General features: G+C 45.2%; 1 long non-coding RNA gene across 1 annotated transcript; it reads left to right on the top strand.

The window, feature by feature from the left end:
- The first annotated feature begins 2,295 nt into the window (after positions 1-2,295).
- LOC119810688 lies at positions 2,296-6,556 on the top strand. The gene is made up of 2 exons (XR_005284779.1): positions 2,296-2,493; positions 6,325-6,556. It is a non-coding gene; the product is annotated as an uncharacterized LOC119810688 (long non-coding RNA).
- The last annotated feature ends 2,506 nt before the right edge of the window (positions 6,557-9,062 follow it).

Raw genomic sequence — 9,062 nt, 5'->3', positions numbered from 1 at the left:
CTTCCCAGGGTTGTTGCTCTTGTCTAGCCTTAGGGTGTGGTCTGGTGAACAGCATCCTGTATTGCATTCCCTGGTGCTCATGAGCCTCCCATCTCCCTCCAGGAGGGGATGTTTGGAATGGAAAGAAATTACTCTTCACAAAACACAAGGTCCAGAGTGAGGCCAGGAAGGCAGAGAGCAGTCCATGCCCTCAACACATGAACACAGAGAGTGTGGGTGTTGGTGGAATGAATGGGTGTGCACCCACTGTGGTCATTTTCTCTGCTTCTGGTCTACTGTTGTGTGGACAAGCTGCAGGAGCAAACTCCCACCCCCATGCCTCACCTGCCATGACACACTCAAACCCTCCCAATAGAGGGATCCAGAATAAATCTCTCCTTACCAGTGAGTGTGGACTAGCCCAAGGACCGCATGTAAGCAGCACATAGAATATATTAATGCCTCACATGCCGTGGGGCAGAAGAAAGTGGGGTGCCTCTGGATAATGATTTTAACCACTTGTGTTTAAGGGACCTCTAAGAGAGATGAGTGTGTTTTGTAGATCATGGAGGGGGGACTTCTTTGCAGCTGAGTTTGCAGATGGAAAATCCACTTAGAACCCTATGCATTTAGTTATAAGAGACAGACACCTGCTCACACTGGTGCAGAGCTGTGGCAGACTCCACTGTAGGCAGGGGATCTTTGGTGGAACTTAGGGCCAGAAGCTGAACTTGTCAGGGCCCAACTAGAGTCTGGGCTAGTGCTCTAGGATCCTAAGGCAGCTGGTCTCCCTCCTTAGGTGGGGTTTGGTTCCACTCTGTGGGTTGTTCAGCTTTGGCCTCCTCCTTGCTCATTGCCTCTGCTACTCCATGTTGCCCACTTCCCATAATCTTCTTACCTTCCCTTCCTTCTCTCTCCTATTTTGGATATAAAATTCAGGTTAGTGGAAACACATCCGTGGATTCTGAGGTTGAACAACAAAATGGAGTTCCTCTCTTTGCTTTCTAAAATCTTTTAAAATCTTTCAGATTTTTAAATTTTATTTTATGTGTATGGATATTTTGACTGCATGAGTATATGTGCATTGTGTGCATCCAATGCCTGAGGAGCCCAGAAGAGGGCACTGGACCCTCTGGAATTTGGGGTGAGAGCTGTGGTGTGTCACGTGGGTCTCTGTACCAGCAGCGTGCACTCATCTCTCCAGTCACTTCAAATCTTTACATTTCAAAGTGTAGTTCTTAATTGCGGGGCGAGAAAGATAGATATCTTTTTTAAAAATAAACTGTCTGTGTGAGTACATGCCAATTATGTGGGGACACCCACAGAGGCCAGAATGGGGAAACAGATCTCCTGGGGATGGAGTTGCATGTGATTGTGACCCACCCAATGTGGGTGTCAGGAACTGAACTCAGGATCTCTGAAAGAACAAGCGGTACATGCTCTTAATCACTGTGCCATCTCTCCAGCCCAAGAGAAATACATAACCTAATGCCTTCCAATCTAAAAGCAGTTGTTCAAAAGATAGCCTAATACAATTTTGGTTTTATGTCCAGAGGAACCCTCTGCCCATGAAGTCTCCCACACAATTCCAACTCAACTTTTTCTGGAGTTTAGAAAATCAAGACCAAAGGAGATTACAGCTCCCTGTGCTTAGAGCCAAAATTCTCTGAGTTTGACTCATAAGTAAAACCTGAGCACAGCCTGGGGTATGCAAATGCACTGTGCTCCCCTGAAGAGCTCCTCTCCCGAGGCTGGTGTGAGCAAGTCTTTCTGGAAAGGAGCTATGACCGGAAAAGGTGATGGACTGATCAGACCGTCAATGGTGCGGAGTCACTGTAGTGTTGCAAGTCTAGAAACATGCTGTCTTGGGCCATCTTTAGCCCCAACCCCAGTGCCATTTCCTCTGTATGTGATCTAGCATCTTTGGACCCATTAGGGAAATCCTTCAGAAAGTACAGACAGACTGCTGGTTTCTAGAAACCAGAGGACTCAGGCTGTCATCAGACAGCAGCTGAGGCCTGCAGCTGAGCTTCGTCTACTATTCTATGCCCCGCCTCTTTGATACTTCAACCAATGTGTTTGAAAAGTGTCTTGATTGATGATTCTCTTCCTTCTGTTACTGTAGAAGAGGTAAGCGGCCCACATTCTGAGATCTCTCACTGGGTAAATACCAACTGATGATTTTCACTTGTGGTCACACAAATTGATCAAAAACCAAGTCCTTTGCTCTCCTTCAGCCTTGTCTGGAAAAGGTCAGTCGGAGTGACGACATGCCTCACTGGATGCCAGACTCAAAGTTCAAAGCACAGCAAGCGCTGTCTCCAGGGTAACCAAAATGGCTAAGCTCTCCCTTAGACAGCCACAGATCTCACCAGGCCTTCAGACTCAAAGCCAGTAGCACTGATTTAGAAAGAGCTTGACTCCCTCAAAGACCACTGAATGCTGGGAGAAAGGAGGCGGAGTCAGAGAGAAGCCATGTAGCCCCACTTGAGACAGATGCCTGAACATTACCCGGTAAGTCACAGCCTCGTGGTGATACATAGATTAATAGAAATGGGTTAAATCAAGATGTAAGAGTTAGCCAATAAGAAGCTAGAGCGAATAGGCAAAGCAGTGACTTAATTAATACAGTATCTGTGTAGTTATTTTGAGTTCTGGGCAGCCGGGAACAAACTAGCAGTCTCTTACAACAACACTACATCTGGATGTCACATGATATCTGAATGTTTTTACTACATTTCAACTCTTCCTATCAAGAACATGATATGTTTAATACCGCAGTGCAGTTAGATATGAGCAGGGAAGCTCCGTTAGGAAAAGACCCTGGTCCTGGGAAGATACACGCAGGCTCTGTGAAGTCACCTAGAAATGCATGTCCATTGCTCATGAGATAGCATTGTCTGTCAGACATCAGGTCTGCTTTGTGCAGCTGGAAGCTCTCACTCACTGTTGCGAATTACAGCCACCAGATGAACTGGCCAGGACCCAGGAGGGTTCCCACAAAAATGAACATTCAGTTAAAAGAGGAAGCTCACAGCACACTAAAATTCATGTGTGTGTGTGTGTGTGTTCACACATGTCTATGTGTTCCTATATGTGTATATAGGGGTTATTGTGTATATGTGCAAAGAATTCACTCAGGCATCATCCTGAGATACTAGCTACACTGCTATCTGCAGTAGGGCTCTCACCAGCCTAGAGTTCCCAGATTTGGTGAGGTGGCTGGCCAGAGAGCCCCCAGCATCCTTCCAGCCCATGGCTGCCTACCCAGCAGAGGAATTAGTGTGTATTACTACCTCTGGCTTCTTTTGTATGAATTCTGGGATCTGGAATCAGATACTTTACTAATGAGCTGTCTTCATAGCCTAGAACAGTGACATTTTTAAAAATATTACATTAATTTATTCAGGTGTACGTGCCTGCATATATATGTGTGTACATGTACACGTCACAGCACCTATGTGGGGGGTCAGAGGACAATTTTTTTATACTTGGCCCTGTCCTTTCTCCATGTAGCTTCTGGGGATTGACATCAGTCAGCATGCTTAGTTGTCTCATCCACCCCTGGAGTTCTTAATAATAATTGTGGGCCAGGACTCTAAAGCCAAACTCAGTCTCTCTTCCCCATCCCCGCTTCCTCCCACTCATCCCAGTCCCCCTGTCTCTGTCTCTCCTTCTTTGGGAGGTTTGAAGAGCCCAGGGAGCCATTGAAAGGAGCCCAGAATTTGGGCTTATTAGAGAGTTGTATATGTCATTCACAAAATCACATACATGGATTTCTTGTCCTTTCTTCCTCCTTTTATGAGAAAAGAACTAATAGAGAGCTGTTGCACTAGATTTAATTTTTAAGATAAATTAATTTCAGGGGAAAATACAGGTCAATGGAAATTCAATGCTGATCCATTTATCTACCTAATTCAATGAGCCCTCCCCAGACACCCAGTGTAGACCATCCCGTTCCCCCTGCCTCTGCCCTCAGATCAATTTCTCCATACACAGATTCCACTTCAGCCTCCACTGGGGGCTGTACGCTACTTGTAGTCACCCCGCGTTTCTACAGCAGGCATTCTCAAATATAATTTTCCTAATTTACACAGAAACCCCTTCCTCCATCCTTTAAGAGAAAACAGAAAGGCTTGAGGCAGATAGTGGCTTCCAGATTCAATGACAGCAGTCAGGAGGGGATGGCAGTGGGTTCTGTAGGTCTGATCCCAACCTGCTGACCCTGATGGCCTGAGGTTGAGCCCCAGCTCTATGTGGTGAAAGGAGAAAATGGCTGTCAACAGCAATCTTCTGACCTCCATGAATATGTATGCTCAAGCATACAATAAACACGCAAATGGATGGACGGATGGATGGATGGATGGATGGATGGATGGATGGATGGATAGATGGAGGATAGATGGAGGATAGATGGAGGATAGATGGATGGATGGATGGATGGATGGATGGATGGATGGATGGACAGACAGACAAATGAAAGATGGATGGATGGAGGATAGATGGATGGATGGATGGATGGATGGACAGACAAATGAAAGATGGATGGATGGAGGATGGATGGAGGATGGATGGATGGAGGATGGATGGATGGATGGATGGATGGATGAAATGTAAACAGTCAGGTGGAGAGCAGCTGATTGAGGAAGACAGTTTTCATTGACCTGTGGTCTCCACAGCTGAGATGGAATTGCAAAAATGCTGAACAGCATAAAAGGAGGCAAAGTGAGCTGGGGTATGTGCTTATGGTCCCAGCCCTTAAGAGGTTGAAGCAGGAGGATTGCTGCAAGTATGAGATCAGCCTGGGGTACATAGTAAGTTCAAGGTCAGCTCGGGCTGTGTAGTGAGATTCTGTCTCAAAGATGAAAGAGAAAGGGAGGGAGAGAAGAGGAGGAGACAGAGGGGAGGAGGAAGAGGGGAGGAGAGGAGACAGAGGGGAGGAGAGGAGACAGAGGGGAGGAGAGGAGACAGAGGGGAGGAGGAAGAGAAGGGGGGAGGAGAAACTGGAGGGATGATTGGAAGGAGAAACTGGAAAAAAAGGGAAGCGAAGGGAAGGGATGTTTGTCTGAATGAACACATATATTCCTATGACTGAATTAACAATTATGTTTCCAAACCTGAAACCTGACATTACCACCTGTCTGAGAAATCTGTCACGGCCTCTCCTCCTACTTAAGAAAACCAGTGTAGGTTTTTATGACTCTTGTCATTTCTGTATTTTCCTCCACATATCCCCGTGGTACTCAGAAATCTCTATCATAGCATATCTATCTGTGTTCCTCTCCCAGAAGCCAAGTGCCCTCTCCTCTCTGGGTTCTCTTGCCCTGGAGGAGGAGGGCGTACAGGGCAGGGTGGTGGCCACAGTACAAGACAGAAAAGAGGTAATAAGCATTTGAAAGCAGTAGGCAGTGAATTCATAGAAGCTGGGCTCCACTAATCCCATAGGTTGTACAAGTGAGAATCTTAGGACGGCTTGGAAATTTATTTAAATGCAGGCCATCCTGCTCCCCACAGTTGAATAGACTATCATGCCTTCAAAGAACCTCTGTTTGAAAGATAATAAAGTACAAGCCCTGGTTGTTTTGCATCTCATGGTTTTTTAATGTACTCCAAGGAGGGTATATAACACACGGAGACAGGCAACTCTAATTCTCCAAGGCAGAAATCTTTCCCCTGATGCCCCATTCAGGGGGCAAAGGTGATCTTTGAACGGAAAAGGGAAGAAGGTCACTGATTCAATTAAGCAGTCCTTTTCAGGCAGACAGGAAGCATCCAAAGGTTTCCAGAGTCCCTTTTGTTTTATGGGGGAAACAACAAAGGAAGAGAAATCTTTCCACTTCTTGTGACAGCGCTCACAAATTGTCTTCTTTAAAGGAATTGCTGGTAGTTTTTCTGCTACCAAGTTGTGGAAACGGCGCCTAGAAGATACGGCAATTGTACGGCGGACTTCTCTTTATTTAGTCTGAAGATACACGTAGCATTAATTCACGTTTGGGTTGGTGGGAAAACCAGCCAAATTGCCAGTGTATTGCACAACCAAACAAGTAGAATATTTTGTGTGTCTACACATGTGCAGGTGGATGTGCATGTGCAGTGTATGGGCATGTATGTAGCTGATGTCAGGTGTCTCCCTTGATTGATCTCTACACTCATTGTTTGAGGGATGGTCTCTCACTGAGCCTGGAGCTCACAAGTTTTGTTAAGTTGGTGAGCTTCAGAGTCCACCTGTCTGTCTCCCCTGGACAGGGATTCCAGGTGCCCAGCAATGGAATCAGAACTCAGGTCCCAACAGCTGTGCAGCAAGCCCTTCACTGACTGAACCAACTTCCCTGCTTCTTCAAATAGGATATTTTATGAAGTGGCTGTTTTCTGGCATGGAAGAAAATGAAGCTCCCAAATAAATGGTGAATCCAAGTCACAAGGACAATTGCTTCAGTTTCCGTGGATGGCTTACCCCACCCCCAAAACACGCATCAAATCAACAGCTGTTAACTGACTGCATTTCCACTTCAAGGGTGATTTTTTTTTAATAAGCAAAAAATAAAGCTAAAGGTACTCACTGATGACTCAAAAATGATTCTGGCTGGGTAATGGTGGTGAATGCCCAGCACTCAGAAGACAGAGGCAAGTGAGTTTGAGGCCAGCCTGGTCTACAGAGTGAGTTCCAGGACAGCCAGGGAGAAGAAAATAGTGGATGAGTTCTGTTACCCAGAAACTGATTCCCCTGCCCCCCGTGACATGTGAGAACATTTATCCTGGAACGTAACTGAATTTTCAATAAAGTGAAATATTTTCCAAATGTTGCCATCTCAATGATGTAAAAAGTACATTTCCTTTTAGAACAGGTGCTTTGGAAGAAATTAAATGTGTATCAAGATGGATATTTTAATTTGTAATAGGAAGCTAACACAGATGGCTATAACGAGGGCTGTAAATCATCCTTTAATTCATCACCGAGTGCTTTATCTCATTACACACCGCTCCCAGTGTTTTCCACTCTCCAAGCAGTTTTGAACAGATGTGCTCAAAGGCCTCAGTCATGCCTAACTGATACTTGAACCCCATGGTGAGATCCCCAAAGAAGGTAGAAGAGAAAACACATTATAAGGGAAAGTTTGGAGAGACACTCATCTTCTGCCCAGCCTAGTTCATGTTACACAGTGAGGCACATATGTGAGCACACACACACACACACACACATGCGCATGTACAGCTGTAAAAGGCACATTCAGGAACATTACAGAAATAGAACAAGGGAAGATATTGTGAATTTCTGTTTGTCCCTAAGAACAACATCATTTGGAGGACTTAAGTCTGTCCCTTAGACAAACAAACACTGTTACTGTCATTTGATTACTAAGTGTGTGCCAGATACAGGACTAATTGACACACAAAGGCAGAAACATAACCTCATTATATTCTGTGAATAAAATGGATGAACGGCTTGTTGGACAAGGTACTGACTTTATGAGATGAGGGGGTTTTTTTTGGACCCGAGAACCCAGAAAAATCACCAGGCATGGTGGTGCACATACGTGAGGTGGAGACAAATGGGTACTGGGACTTGCTGGCTATTCAACCAGCTGATGGATAAGTTCTGGAGACACTGTCGCAAAAGCATATATGTTCTGCATACACATACTTTATTACACACACACACACACACATTTGTGTGTGTATATGTATGTGTGTATGTGAGAGAGAGAGAGAGAGAGAGAGAGAGAGAGAGAGAGAGAGAATAGCTTAATCTAGTACCTTGTAACGTCCCCATTGTATCAATGAAAAGACGGTAATGTCCTTTACTGTTACAGTTATATAGGGCTTGGAATAAGCATCAGGCCGCTTGTATCCATAGTTCTTGAGTGAAGCTAATTTATAACCGATGTTCATTTATCCTGAGGAATTCATGATCCGTATACAAGAGAACACTGCCTTTTTTGTCACCATAGCACTTCATTTTAAACACTGAACACAGGGGTGGCAAATGTTATAGTTCAGTTTGGTCACGTGCTCACCCAGTGTGTATGAGGACTTGGGTTCCATGGCCTGCGCTATGTAGGCTGAATATGGTGGCACCAGGGAGGTGGAGATGGGAGGACGGCACCAGTCTGGGTTACATGAAACCTAGTCTCAAAAAGAAAGAAAGGGAAGAAGAAGCAAGGGAGGGAGAGAGAGAGGGAGGGAGAGAGAGAGGGAGGGAGAGAGAGAGGGAGGGAGAGAGGGAGGGAGGAAGGGAGGGAGGGAGAGAGGAAGGGAGGGGAAAAGGGAAGGAAGGAAGGAGGAAGGAAGGAAGGAAGGAAGGAAGGAAGGAAGGAAGGAAGGAAGGAAGGAAGGAAGGTCAACCTGAGGATCCACATTGGGAAGTGTGATGTGACATGACCCAAGGCATTAGAGATGCATAAAGATGATAAAAACAAGGCAGGAAGTCAGATCAAAATTTAAAGTAAGATCAAAGTACACCACACCCCACCTTCAGAAAGGTGAGCTTTGCCTAAAGGGTAGAGAAGGGCTTTGAAATGCTTTCAACAATTTCATCAATAACCATTTGATTGAACTCTGATTCTGTCTCCAAGATGGAGGTTACCTCCATCAGTCTTTTGGACCTAAAACCTTCCAGAATTTTTAACCTTGCCATCTGTTGAACTTTTATCCCAGCAACAGAGCCCCCATGTTTAACCCTCTCTGTCCTTCTCAGCTATGGTGTTTCCTCCTAGCCCAAGGGATGAAGTTTTGATTTGTGCAGACTGAGGAGGAAGGCCAAGACTCACACAGCACCTGCAGCACCTCCTGTTACTTATTGGCCTCCATGACACAGTACTCCCCTAGAACACCCCACTGACATCTAGTGGGTTTCCCTGGAAGTTAGAGCCTTGACCAAGCCATGAAGTGGACTGACTGCTTTGCAGACACCACTAATACACTAATACCAGGCTAATTGCAGATCCCTTTTCTTTCTCAAAGTTTAAAATTAGATATCTGTTGTTCTGGAATACCTTTGTTAAACCACAAAATGGTCTTTACTAAAAACTCATGCACGCTGTATTCTCCAAGTTACTCAGCTTTCCATTATGTTAATAAAGCCC

Source organism: Arvicola amphibius, chromosome 3 (assembly GCF_903992535.2).
Source record: "Arvicola amphibius chromosome 3, mArvAmp1.2, whole genome shotgun sequence".
NCBI classification, from domain to species: Eukaryota; Metazoa; Chordata; class Mammalia; order Rodentia; family Cricetidae; genus Arvicola; species Arvicola amphibius.
The sequence above is the reverse complement of the archived record's forward strand: the minus strand, read 5'-3'. Positions and strand labels throughout refer to the sequence as shown.